Below are 14,830 nucleotides of genomic sequence, written 5' to 3'. Positions count from 1 at the left end.
GTATTTTGAATGAATTCAATGTATCTCAATGTTTCAATAAAAAAAGATTTTGACAAAAACAAAATAAAGGAGCCCGTTACCTTCACGCAGAGACAGTACCTGGCCAAGCTCGCTCTCTATCCCTTAGTCTGCTCGCAAGCAAGGTACCCGACTTCTTCCCACAACGCCTGCCTAGTATAAAATATATCTTCCTCCGCTTTAGCATGAATTAAGCTAGCCAGCAAGCGTTGCAGATAGGGTAATTTAGGAGGGGGGAAACCACATGGTCATTCACCGAGAGCTTGTAATTAGTTTCTAGATGAACATAATCTGCTTCCGCCATCTTTTCTTTGTATGGGGCATAGCTAATTATTTTACCTCTTAGATACGCCTTCAGAGCATCCCAGATGACGGATAAACTGCTAACTGAACCTGCATTATCCTTGAGGAAGAGCGAGATTTCAGCACTGATTTGCTTAACAAAATCCTCACCCACTAATAAAGTATTTAGTCTCCATTGTCTTGCGCGCATCTCACTTCCCAATGATTGATCAGGCTCCAGGAACACCCAAGCATGAAATCACAATCTCTCCCATACCAGACACCCGTACAGTGCTATAAAGATCCCTACGAACTAAGAAATAATCAGTCTAGGAAGAGGTACCATGCAGAATAGAGCAATAACTATATTGCCCCTTGTCAGGGTTCAAATCGGGACATATTTCATGCAAATCCCAAGTCTGCATAAGTTGCAAGAGACCCTTTCTGGCCCTCTTCTCTGAATAAGAGTGCAACAGTTCTGACTTGTCCAACAGTTCATTCGGAGAAGTGTTGAAGTCACCACCTATTATTATTCCACCATCTCCCATATTTTGCACAATGTCCCACAATTCTTTTAAGCGATCTGGTTATGCAACATTTGGAGCATAGATCTTAACAAGTATCAAACGGATGTTCTCCACTAACGCCTTAATAGCCACAAACCTTCCCTCAGGGCCAATAACCGCTCTTTCCACGGAAAACCTTTAGTTTTTCCTAAATAGAATTACCACCCCTCATGAGTTACTAGAATATTCACTTTAATATTCCTTTACAAATGTATTATTTAGAATATACTCTGATTTATCCAGTTGTAGGTGGATTTCCTGGAGTAGGATAACAGGTTTCCTCTTATTCAGAAAATTCAGCACCGTCATCCTCTTTATTGGGTTATTAACCCCCTTCACATTCCAACTTAATATTCTCAGATTTTCTGACATGAGTCAAAAAGCAAATTCCATTTTGCAGTTGATCTAACAGCCGTACATCAGGGTTATAATCCCGAAAAAATATTGGTATCAATCTGAGACACATAAAATCCATTCTTACAATGTATCCGTAATTGATTTGAAAGTTCACTTCCCTGCAAAAACCAGTGAAAAAAAGCAAAATAAATCTTAAAATAAAAAAATAGGATAAAAGAAAAAAAAAGGAAAACTAAACATAGTCTTAAGCATACGATAATAAGCATAATGGAAGCTATGTAAAAACAAGGCGAATCCAGAACATAGCTAAAGCGCAGCAGGAAAGAGAACCCACAGACCCTCAGTCCATTATTAATGAGTAAGACCAATTGACGAAACAGAGAAACTATGCAACAAAGACATTGGGCCTCATTAAGACTCCGGCGCTAAACCATGGTGCTATTAGCACCATGGTCCATGGCGGAGTCCGCCATGGCGGAATGGGGAATTACCACCCCATTCCAAGGTTGGTGGGGCGGTAATTCCCCATGCCACCATGGCCCTTCCCCATTCCCATTTTTGCCCCATAGGGCTCAATGGGAATGGGGAAGGCGCTAATTATGGCACCATAAATTACGGTGCCGTAATTAGCTCCTAGGTCCCTTTGCGGGTTGGTTTTTTAACACCTGCTAAAAGCAGGCGTTAAAGTGCAACCCGCAAAGGGACCTCGTAATCAGGCGTTAAGGGTTTAACGGCGCTGACACCTTTTACGGCACCGTTAACCCCTTAACGCCTGGGTTGTAATGAGGCCCACAGTCTAAGAAGGAGTAGATCCAACGGTGTTCAGAAATCACAATCTAAATCAATAAACATCAGAGTAAAACCAAGTTTAAAAAAAGTTGGGGCAGTATTTCCATGCAAGTGTATGTACAACCCAAGCAAAGCAAATCTTCTTTAAGCCACTCTATTTCTAGGACTTAATATTTCCTACTGGCTCCCATCAGTTCTTCCCTCTCTAGTGTCTCTTCTAATTCTCCACTCTTCTCTCACACTTTTTTCCTCCTTTCTAGTAAGAGTTGTACAATCTTCTTGTCTCTTCTCTCCAATGTGCTCTCCTTGTGTAACCACGTCTAATCTGTCTCGATCCTCGAATGAGACTGGGGCTCCCTTCTTTACTCCCTTGTGTTACTACAATCCTGGGCGTCACCTTTTTCACCTCTCTGGCATTACTTTCACTGTTCTCAACTTCTTCACTCCTTTGGACACTGTTGTTGCTATCCTGCCTTCTTCTCTCCTCTTACTTTTGTTGTCCTCTTTGGCCACCACTCTCCTTCTCCTTACCAACACCCCCGATTATGTTCGCTCTTTAATTTTATCTCCTGAGTCTTTTCTAAATCTCTTAGGTTCTGGTGTGGCCAAAAATAAAGGTGATTTCTTGTGACACTGGAGGAAGCAAACCAGGAAGTCTGTAGCTGCCATACCCCGCCTTGAGGACATCTGTGAAGATGGCCTCTTGACCATGAGGAATCCTTTTTCTGCCCTTTTAGGGCTCCTGATTCAGTGCCTAAGCGTCTATGGATGCAACCGAGTCCAGACGGTTCCATGTGATAATATCCCAGCATAAATGTTGCCGTACAAGAATGGCGCTGTTTTCTTGCGGTGCTATTATCCCATGCAACCTGCAGCGGACACCCCAGCAACACCCATATTTTTTTAAAGGGAGCGGGGGACACCCCTGCAACCCCCTTATTTTTTTAAAGGGAGCGGGGGACACCCCTGCAACCTCTGCTCCTATTTTCCCCATAAATTCCCCATAAATGTTGCCTATGCAGTTTCCCGGCAACCGTATGTATGGCAACATTATTTATGAGGATAATATTACTCAATACCGTCCAGACTCGGTGGTGTCAGCGGCGGCTCAAAAGCATTATGCTAATCCATCCTCTCTATGCTATGCTCCACCCAAAAAGGAGGCCAAGCAGCTCGATTCATTTGGAAAAATTGATCTCCACTGTCGCGACTGCCATTAAGGCGGCTAATGCTATGGCCATTGTGACAAATCCCTGGTGTCATCACTTCTCCCCCTAGGGAGGAGCCCCTTCTCATGAGGCAAGGGGGGTGAGGACTGGGGTGGTACTCAGTGGGGAGGGGAGCCCCCTATAGGATGAGCGACGGCCTGGGGAGAACATGGTATACCCTTAGCCCACCTAACCTTGACACAACTTCCTACCTCCTCCCACCAGTACCTTCCCTAGTGTACCCATGTACCTTTGTCATACCAGCCAGGTAGGAAATGCTAAAATGAGGACGATTGTGGACTCCTCAAGGGACTTATAACCCTTATGTACTTGGACAAGGAGAGAGACTAACTAACTCACTGGGGGTCGTCAACATCAGTACTGGGACAAGGAATAAGTGCATAAGAATAAAGAGCACCTTGACTGAACTGTCGAGTTGTTATAGGATTCCTATTGGCCGAACTACCATTAAAACCATAGAGGGAATTCCAAATGTGAGCAGCCCTCCCTGGAGGAAACAGGATTTTTGAACACTGTGCAAAGGAAGAAACGGCAGAGGATGAGAAAGATACTCGCCTGCAGTTATGTCCCCCCGACGCTCCATTGTGGAAAGACTAGAGCGGGAGACAAGAGTCAGTGCAACCAGCAACAAGAAGGCTTTAGCGAAGGAGCCGCACAGCATAGCAACAGAAAGCCGACACAGAGCTGCTGCAGTCCATGGAACGAACGTAAGAGGAGGACCGGAGGCCACAGGGAGCTGATGCAGAGCTGCCACAGCCCCTGGAAGGATCGGAAGACGCCAGAGAGGGGAACCGAAGCCCATATGCAATGGAGATACACCGGTAAGCACCCAGAATGGGGAGATCGGGACGGTTGTGGGGGCCCCAACAACAGAGACACCTTTGCCAAAGGGGTAAGGGACCCAAAGGAGCAGGTGAAACCAATACAAAACGGGTCTGAGACCCGAGAAGCCTATGCCAAAGAGGTCTGGGACCCAAAGGAGAGAAGGAAACCAATACAAAAAGGGGTGTGCGACCCGAGGCAAAGAAATAAACTATTAAGGGGGATCTGGGAACCGACCAGGGGAATGTCTGGCAGGATATCATATGGCATTTATAACGCGCCTATACACAAGTGTTTCAAGGCGCGACGAGGCAAGGGATGGGAACAAAGGGAGGACAGACAACAATCCTACTAGGCCAGGTGTCAATCAGATCGAGCAAGTGCATGGGAAGGGGAGGGAGAAGTGTGGGAGCAAGGGGAGAGGACAGTGCAGTACATGGGATAAGAGGAAAACAAAATAACGAATAAGTAAAAGTCCAGCCAGCAGGTGGCAAGTGCAAGGGTAAGTGCAGACATCAGGTGTCAAGTGCTGGTAATGGGACTGTAGGGATACAGAAAACAGTCCCCAATTGCAGGGGTTGCTGGGAAGGCAGTGCTGGAGTGCGACTGGCGGGAGAGGGGACCTGGGCCTGAGATCAGAGGGTGAACAGGAACCAGTGCAATTTCAATGTCAGCCAGGAAGTCAGCAAGGGAGAGGAGGAGAAAAAGCAGAAGCAAAGAGAAAGGTTATGAGGTTCTTACGGAACCGAAGATGATTCTCCTCAAGTTTCAGGGAGGCTGAGAGTCTGTTCCAGAGGGAGGCCCCAGCCGAAGAAAGAGATCTACCACCAACACGTTGCTTGGAGAAGTGACTTACCCTGAGGGAGCTTGAGGTAGATAAGCTAAGAGCTTGAGAAGGAAGGTATTTAGGGAGAGAGAGTTGAAGGTATTGAGGCCCCAGGCCCCAGAAGGCCTTGTGGGCGATGCAGAGGGTTTTGAACTTAATCCTCACAGCCACTGGGAGCCAGTGCAGAGATATCAGTCCTGGAGAGGTATGATCCCTGGGCTTGAGGCCAATGACAAGTCTTGCAGTCCTGTTCTGGATAAGTTGCAGAGGGTGTAGAGTAGAAGCAGGGAGATTTAGAAAGAGGCTGTTGCAATAATCCAGCCTACAGAGAACCAGAGCTCTGGAGATCGTGAGCTTCTGGGGGAAGGAGAGGAAAGGAAGACTACCTCTGAGGAGGTGCAGCTGGTAGTGTGACTTCTTAGAGATGTCAGAGATGTGAGGAGAGTGTAGAGTCGAAGATAGTGTGAGAAAGTACCCGGGGGATCTGTCATCCAGGTTGACAGGACACAGCCATAGCTATTGGATCCAGTTCCTCGGGGTGGACCAGTGCGGGAGGATCACCTGGGTGAGGGGTCCTCAGGAAGTGGTACACCGACAGGTGAGACGAAAAAGCGGCAGAGAACGAAGACCTTCAGGCTTTTATAGGCTGTGCCAACTCAACCTCCCTCCCACCCAATGAATCTCCCTTACCAGAATCCAGCAACATCTATGCATCTAGTAAACCTATTAAGAGCACAATCTCCCAAAATCCCTGTCTTCCTGTTACCAACCCAAGTACTCCTAGTCATTCTTCTCCACGTCCTTCTTATGTCCCGAACTCCCAGTCTACTTTGAAAAAACACTACTGTTCCCACAATCCCCCCTATTAATTTCACAAACCCTACCAAACTCACCCTTCAGAGTTTACCAAAACCCCTAGGATGAGGGATATAATTTCTTATAACACCTTCTCCCATCTTACCATGTAGAACATTCAGAAACTCTATCCCAACCCCCTTTTCTGACACAAACACTTTCTTACACCATGAAAGACAACAGACTAAAACCAGGGTCGTTTACCTGATATGTCCCAATGCAGGGGTCAGGCAGAGTAAGGCAATTGACAATAACTACACACACCGGACGGCCCTTTCCCTTCTCCGCAGGGATAAAAGGTGGAGCACGAGAGCACACTTTGAGCAAGACAAAACACACGCAGAGGCAACGGTTCCAAGAAGGCAGTTCAAAAGGAGTAGAAAAGCAGCAAAACCTGAAGGGACGACAAGGAGGGAAGTGCCCTTGCCCTTTTTGACTCAAACCCGTGAAACTTCTGTGAAAGGAATCATAAGACCGGAAACGACAGCTAGCATGTGGCGCACCAGACTTCAGTGGTGCACAGGGCCTCTCGACACTGAGAACCACGGCGGAGAAGGGCGCTTGTTACTGTGGTACCATCCTGGACTCCAGAGACAAATGCCAAGAAGTTTAGCAGAGCCAGTGAATCAGAGGAAGAACAGATAGCAGACCGAGCTGTGTTGAGTGAAGGTTGTAAATGGCAACATGATATGAATTGAAAGACCTTGTAAACAAAACTTGTGTGTGTTACTGAACTTTTTGAGAACCAGGGGAAGACCAGCTGCAGAGTGGTCTGGCGCCACGGGGGCCCTTAGTCGAAAGATTCTGGTTGGTCCCCTTTTTGTTAAAACTACTGATACCAGGAGGCCCTAAGAGAGCCCGACGTAAGGGGTCAATGTGGTCATACAAGCGTCGAGTAAAACCCCTTGTACAATTGAAAGTCTTTGACCCGTAGTTGAAGGCAAGTGAGATACCCTCGAACTCTGTGAGGACAAGCATGAACCTGACTGAGGGATGTCTGCAGTGAATTGATGGTCTGAGCCCGATCCAGGGAGGCTATTGTAAACTAAGAGAAAGGCTAAGGGAAGCTATGTAGCTGGCATAGGGAGGATAGCTCAGGGACAGCATGCTCGCCTTGGAAGCAAGACGACAGAGCAACACAGGTTAGATCCACAGGTCCGCACATAGAAATCTTCTGGGTAGTAAGTGCGTTATAAATAACATATCCTATCATATATATCAAATGTGAACCCGGCTGAGGGATGCCTGCAAAGCAGGGTGAAGCATGAACATTTTGCTGACAAGAGTGAACTCGACTGAGGGAGGTCCAGAGTAAAAGGTTGTTTAAAAAGACATTGAGACTCCTGAATATGACCGGAGTAAAAGGCCATAGTGAACCTGACAGAGGGAGGCTACCATTCCAGAGGATCGGAGCCCGGCCGAAGGGGGCCCAGGGGTGAAGAGTAATCGCCCAACAGAAAAGAATATGGAAATTAACTTTTGTTTTGGTAGTTTGATACATCAGGCCTTCGGAGGCAAGAGACTTTTGTAGGAATGAGACTTGGCCACTGAAGGTTCTCAGATAGCTGAAAGGAACTTTAGCCTCGTGCTGGAGAAGGCCAGGAGTGTGCTGTGCTCGAGAGTCACGCCTTGTCCTGTGCTAAAAATGTGGGGAAGGGAGACCCTGGCTATAACATCATGACTTATCATTTGTGAGCACTTTTCTTTTCTTGTGAACACTATCCCACACTATTTTGTAATTTAGCGGTAAGGATTGGCAATAGTTTATTTTTAGTACAGGCCCTTTTTATTTGACAAGGTGCCAATAGGACTGCCTTATTATTGTTTGATGATCGTAGCTTGCCCCCATCTTAGATTTAGGTTAGGCGTTTTTCTTATCCATTTATACCGTTTAATAAACACCCTTTGTTTTTTTTAACTGTTTTTTATTGAAATTACATGTAAGCAAGCTCAACACAAACGATCAACAATAACCCCACCCTAACCTAACCCCTCTACCCCCTGGCCAAACCACACCCAACCCAGGCCCAAATTGCACAAACACTTCATGTTAAGTGGTACTGACAGCAAAACATAAAAACAAAATATTATAACACAATGGAAAGGATCCCCCTCCAGTCTACTTTCCGACCCTTAAACTAAACAATCCTACTTTCATATCAAACGTGGTACCAACAGGCTCAACTAGTCCACAAATACGTTATTACGTCATCTGATCTTAGTCCGGGACTTTCCTGCTCCATCTGGTAACATCTAAACCGAGTCCAATGGTCCATGGGTCTACTGTTAAGCGGCAGTGTTTGAATATACAAGGATTCTTGTCTCTCGTACTTAGACATGGCAGAAATCCATTCTGAAAAAGTCAGAGCTCTTGAGGATCCCCAGGCCCTAGCAATTAACGATCTTGGAACAATCGTGGCCATTCCCAAGAGCTGCCTCTCACTCCTGGATCCGGTCTCCACCAGTGCCAACAGCCACAGAGCCTAGCTGTCACTCAAACATGCTAAGTGGTGAGCCGGGCAGCTCACCACTGGGCCAATCAGAATAGAGTGCGACTTGGGTTGCTAAGGCAACGCAGTTCAGGGTGCCAATGCCCCTCCCCACACATCCTGTGGAACCCAGACAGAGTGGCACCATTTGGAGGGCTTCTGTGGAGAAGCCAGCCAAAAAGTGGACAAAGGGCTTGACCTTAGTCAGAGTTACAGAGACGGACATGAACGCCATTTTAGAAAAGAGTTCTGGCAAAAAGACCCAACCATGGATTTAATATTAAATAAATAAACCGGCGGTATCTTTAACATTGCACCAAAAAGTGGTGCGTTTAAAATCAATGGGAAAATCCCATAGGAATTATTCCGGTGGAATATTTTGCGTGGTAACCACTGCCACCAGCCAGAAACTCGACAAGGGGGGACTGGACAGTGCCCCCTTGAAAACAGACCCAGGGGCAATATAATTAACCCCTTCCAGTACTTCAACAATATGATGGTTTGTACTGGTTCTGTTCACCATTTAGGACTAGTAAAGTCAATGGTGACTTTACATGCCCTGGGAGACAGTAGTCAGTCCCACGGTATGGAGTCTATGTTTGGGGGTCACTATGATACCCTGTGTTACTGCACTGAGGGTGCTGTGTAACACATACACACAAAATAGATGATACCTTATGGAGTAAAGGACCCCATAGCCCACAAGCACACAAATAGTCAGAGACATACCTCAAATCATGCCTAAGAGTGGGAGTAAAAGAGTCTCACTCTTAGCAGGAGAAAAAAAAAAATCCAGCAAAGCTGCTGGGGGACTCACTAGGTTTGGGAAATTAGCCTTATAAGAGAATTCTCCCTAACACTGTACCTGCTGACTAAAATCAGGAAATAAACTGATTATCGCAGAGCCCCTTTGTAAAGTCTTCTTCTCTCTAGCCACTCGCAGCAGGGTGTCACGAACCCTATAATTGAAAATTTGGGCAATGATGGCACTTTCTGGAGCCCCAGGAGGGGGCCTTACCGCCAGCGAACGATGGGCACGTTCAACCATAAATGTATTAGTGACTGGTGGATTGTCCAGGACTTCTTTAAGGAGCTGTTCAACAAAAAGTTCCATGTTATCAATGTGTGCTCTCGGCCACCCCTGTTATCCGAATATTGTTTCTCCTAGACTTCCCTTCAAGCTCATCATTTTTAGCCAAAACTTTCTTGACTGTCTGTTGCAGGGGTGTCACCTCTCGTTGAAGAACGGCAATCTTGTCCTCACCTTCCCCTATCCTCTGCTCCGCCACTGACATCCTCCCACACAGTTTCTCGATTTGCACAACAGGCACATCCACCTTACAATTTAAAGTGTCTATTTTTTCCCCAAGCCTGTCTGTACTGCCTTTTAAGGCCAACAGGGTTTGATTTAATGCAGAAATGTCAATGTGGGAATCCCCGGGCTCCCCCTCCCGTCCGGACAGGGCCCGGTTTGCTCTGGCATATTGTTACATCTTGGCCTGCCGCTTCCGATTGCCCATTCGAAGAGAATTTGAGTATGTCCGCCTGACCAAACCCACAATTCACCCCTACATGGGAACGGGTAGGAAGGGAACCAAATGTAAGAAGAAATAAATAAAAAATAATTAAAAAAAAAAAACTGCACACGGCCTGGAGGTGCAACAACCCTCCAGCCTCCTTCCCAAGACCCAAACGGACCTATAGGTTCCGCCAGGAGCACCAACTTAGAGGGGGGGAGTAAGACATTTAAAAAAAAAAATAATAATTAAAGGAACCTAATTCACTCGCTAGAATATTGGCTCCTCGGAGATTGGGCTAACCCCAATCCTGCAGCTAGAGCGGCCCAAAACCCACTACTGGTATAGGATGGACCCCCAGCACCCCCCACCCGGAGGGAAGGTGCAAAAGCACCAACTCAGCATCCTGCACCGTGGGGCCAATCCAGCTGAGCCGCTACCTTCTCCCGTGACTCAGCCGTTCATGTCCATGTGCCGGAGGGAGAGGAGCCCACAGAGCCCCCCCCACCGACCACCCGCAAGGGAAGCGGGTGCTGACGCCAGGTACACGGCCACCTCACTCTGAGTATAATGTGATGGGATGGAATGGGGCCCCCAACTCACTTCCTCTCCCGCCTCGCCCCTTCAGCTCCACAGCCACACACCTCCCAACCCGAGCAGAGCTCAGATCCTGCGGCTACGTGATGCAGGCGAGGCCCGGGAAGCCGCCCAAGCCACCGGGACCGAGAGAGGCACAACTGCTTCCCTTGCACCGCGGGGGCCAACCCGCACCCCGATGCGCCGAAGCCCCCAGGGGGCAGGACTATCAGCACCAGTCCATGACTGAAGAGGGACTTTCCCGGTCCACCGGCAGCCGCGCATACAGTCCCTGCGGGCCGTCCCACCTCCAGCACCTGCAGAGCTCCACAACACGGGGGGGGTGGGGAGGAGTCCAAGCTCCACGCGGCCGCCGCAGACCCCAGGTCCGTTACTCCGTTGGATGCGGCCAGGTCCCGTAATGCAAAGTCCTGGGAGACCACCAGTAAGGAGCAGAGTTTTGACTTAAAACGTAGCTGGTGACCAATATTGCTTCCCCGTGGGTCGGAGTTCCTGAGCCTCCGACGGAGCGCTTTCAGGCCGCAGCCATTTCCGACGCCGCGCAACAGCGCCCCCCCATAAACACCCTTTGTTAAGACGGATTTCTGAACTCTGACCTGGTGGGCAGATGTTTAGAAGGCCAGCCTAGTTTCTTGGAACAGGGCAACATCTGGACAAGCCAGACCAATTAAGGTAGCTATGGCAGGTGGTCAAGACTAAGGGCCTCATTACGAGCAGGGCGATAAGGGGTTAATGGCGCTGGTAAAGGTACCAGAGCCGTTAACCCCTTACCGCCCCATTATGAGGTCTGCTTGCGGAACCCGCTAAGGACACCTGGCAGCCTAGTATGCTAACTGGCCCGTCATTAATGGGCCCATTGTTGGCATCATCCCCATTCCCATTGAGCCCTACGAGGGCTGAAATGGGAATGGGGATGTACCGGGTCCGGGTTCCCTGAATGGGAAAATACTGGGCCCTCCAACGTTGGAATGGCCCAGTACTTCCCCATTCAGGGGACCCGGACCCGGTACCCGGAATGGAGGTAGCCATGCCGCAACAAGCGCCATGGATACCTCCTTCCTCGTAATGAGGCCTTAAGTCTCAGGAGGGCTGAGGGTGACTGAAAGACCTCAATGGGCACACACAGTAAGGACACTTACAAATTACTCCCAGACAGGTGTTATATCAAAAATATAAACACATTTATTACAAGGCCTTTGTAACTCAGACCATAGAAAAAGAATCACAGCAGTACTAAGTAAACAAACACAACGCAATCAATACAAGATATATACAAGACCATTAGGGTCCAAGTGGTTAACTGCACGAAATATGTCCACAACCTAGATGTGGAGAAAACAGGCAGTGCAGTCTTTAGGCCCCTTCAACATCAACACCACACCTAACTAAGAGGCAGTACAAGCCCTGAGAAGAGAGGAGCCTTATGCTCAATAGTACATGTAGTGCAGGCGCACACGGTTGTTCCAGTGGGCAAAACGGTCTCTTCAGGGGTCTCTAGCAGCTCGGGAAGGTGGATGAGGCAATGAAGAATAAGTTACCACTATTCAAGGAGGACCTCCACTCGAAGGCAGAGGCAGTTCCAGAGAGCGAGATGGAATCGCTAGGTCGCACTAGCAGTGGAAGGGAGAGGGACCCCCAGGGGCCACTTGTGCGTAATAATGGATGGAGGCGCTAGGGGCCACCGGTTAAGGTTAGGGTTACTCACTGGCCCCAGGTGAGTCCACTTCGGTTGCGGCAACATGACGGCTCTGCAGCTTTCAGTTCCGAAGATACAGTGAGGGTTCCCAAAAGGGACAGTGATGATTTCTCCGCTCCGGGTGGATGAATCGACCCAGTTTCACTGCAGCAGGCTTCAGGAGCAAGAGGGACACAAATGTAGTGCACCTGCAAAGGTCTTTGCCGCGGCAGGGCAACACGGTAACCACGTAGGCTCCGGTCCTGGCGCACTCGTCTCACTTCAGACCTGGGAATGCCAAGTGTACGGAATTCAGTGTAAGGGTGCCGCGGACACAGGGCTAGCAGTGTACCAAGTTTCGAGGGCCTCCTGGAAATGATGGCAGAGACAGAGCAAAGGTCCTGCGTAAGCTGGTCAGCCCGCTGGTTGGCCCAGGGACGCTTCCAAGAAGGCTTACTTGCAGGGTTTGTTGAAGGTGACGAGAATAGTTGGTACCACTATTCTAATGGGTCGAAGCGTCTTTGCAGACCTTCTAGGATGACCAGATGAAGAGGGGTCCCATGGGACGACAGTGGGCTCAGGGTGCCAAACCTTCCAGCGGTTCCTCGTCTCGGCTTCTTAGTTTCATGATACTTGGATCCTATCCTTCGTTCAGTGAGAACCCCAGAGTTCGACATGGTATGGTTTATTTTGGCCTCCTCTTATCCAAAGTTCCCTTCGTGCCAAAACGAAGAGGACCCAATGGGAGATCTGCTTATAAATGCACACTCCATACGTGGACCAATCATTCTCCAGCATGGGGTCTGGCATGGATTCACATGCTCATGAATATTCCCTGTCGTCAGGCTGGGAATCCTTGGTAAAGAAAAATCAGTTTCAGTTTCCTTTCTGAACTGTCTTTCTACTAATAACCAATCACTGGTCTCTGGGTCATACTGCCCCCAGCCAATGACTGCCCTCTACCTAAGCGGTATCTAAGCAGCTGCCATCTTCAGATTTTTACTGCATGTTCAAGTGTTGGGACTCCTCGTGATTTAGCTCTCAAGCTTTTACTGCGTATTGCGTTTTTTCAAAGAGTTTACTCTTATTTTTTCGGTCGATTCGAGCCTCAAGCTCCACCGATTCTTCTTCTGATCAACGGGGACCCGTTTCGGAATTTTTCTACGCCCCTCAAGGGCGGATTTACGCAGAATTACACTTTTTGGAGGATTCCGGAAGACCTTTGAGGCCTACCCCGATTCGGACATGGCCCAGGACAAAGGAGATTCGACATCTACTGGATCCAAACTGTTCAGGAACTGCCCAGGATGTGGATTACAGAATGTCTTCAAAGAAGATGAGCACTACCGGTGCCTTTACTGCCTTCACATCGACAAGTCGTACTTGGAGGAGGACTGTGCGTTCTGTAAGAACATGTCCGTCCAGACAATGAAGGACCGTCGTACTCAGCTCACCAACTGGCTGGAGGGGAAGAGCCCAACTGCAGGTGAGAAGAAGTCTGAGCGGTCTTCTAAGCCCTTTGAGGGCGCTCCGGCGACAGGGACCCAACAAAAGGCAAAGCACAGCGAGTCCGCGGGCACCGGCAGCGCCGTTGGTTCAGGCTCCTCGGCTGCCAGGCAGGGCGCGATGTCACCGACGCCATCATCCACACCGCTCTGGCTCGGGGGGGAAAAGGAAGTTGGAGAACCCGGCTAAGCTTCGGGAGAAGTCTTGTCGATTCTGACGGAGGAAGCCGAGGGGGGGGTGAGGCAGTGATCCTCCCCTTAAGGTGAAGGCCTCAGACATGCCCAAGGTCGTGAAGGCCCTGATTCACCCTGTGAAGGCCTCGATTGAAGGAGTCATGGTGGCCCTGGCGAAGCCTGTGGAGGCTACCCCAGTGGAGATGACTTCTGGGCCTAGAGTTTCCCTGCCGCCCCAGAGGGAATCATCTTTCCAGCCTATCGAGAATACCCCCGTGAAACCCCCGGACGAGAAAGAGGGGGGTGCACGGTAGCCATAATGGACACAGATACCACCTCCGAGGATGAGTTTACTGGCGTCAAAGCTATCCTGGACAAGAAGTTTGAGGCCTACGGGAGGGATCCCGATGAGGTGGATGTGGAGAGCAACAGTGGAGCCGACTAGGAGCTGCGGGCCATGGAGGAAACGGAGGACTCGCGCTGCAGCCGTTGGATACCGTCGTCATCGCCAAGGAGCCCAGGGTGACAAGGCATCGGCAAAACGGGATTGAACTGGCCGTGACTTTGGGCCCCCACCTAAGCACCCCGTTGGGAGGCCGGCTGGCGAACTTCGTCGGCGTCTGGGAGTCCATCTCTACTGACCGTCCAGTAAAGAAAACTACGTTCCACAGCTGCTTCTGGAGGTACGAGCCATGGTACGAGCCATGCTGAGAAAGGGCGCGATAGAACTCGTCCCAAAGAGGCTCCGGGGTATACTCGCGGTACTTCCTTGTCCGAAAGAACACAGGCGGCTGGCGACCCATCCTGGACCTTCGGCGCCTCAACAAATAAATCAAAGCCCAGAAGTTCCAGATGGTTACCCTTCAGCACGTGCTGGGACAGCTGGAGCAAGGTGACTTCCTATCATCGCTGGACTTCGAGGATGCTTAGTTTCACATCCCCATACGCAAAGGACATCGAAAGTTCCTACGTTTCGTGGTCCAAGGGCGGCACTACCAGTTCAAGGTCCTGCCCTTCGGGTTGAAGTCGGCCCCAAGGGTCTTTATGTGGAGAGCAACAGTGGAGCCGACTAGGAGCTGCGGGCCATGGAGGAAACTGAGGACCCTGCGCCGCAGCCGTCGCTCCCCTC

The 14,830-nt window shown here is 49.4% G+C and overlaps 1 protein-coding gene across 2 annotated transcripts in view; it reads left to right on the top strand.

Moving 5' to 3' along the window:
- The window catches only part of TRMT12 (tRNA methyltransferase 12 homolog), an 824,050-nt gene that overhangs the window by 401,902 nt on the left and 407,318 nt on the right, over positions 1–14,830 (top strand). The window lies entirely within an intron of this gene.

Source organism: Ambystoma mexicanum, chromosome 5p (assembly GCF_040938575.1).
Source record: "Ambystoma mexicanum isolate Mex_15411 chromosome 5p, UKY_AmexF1_1, whole genome shotgun sequence".
Lineage (NCBI taxonomy): Eukaryota > Metazoa > Chordata > Amphibia > Caudata > Ambystomatidae > Ambystoma > Ambystoma mexicanum.
The sequence above is the reverse complement of the archived record's forward strand: the minus strand, read 5'-3'. Positions and strand labels throughout refer to the sequence as shown.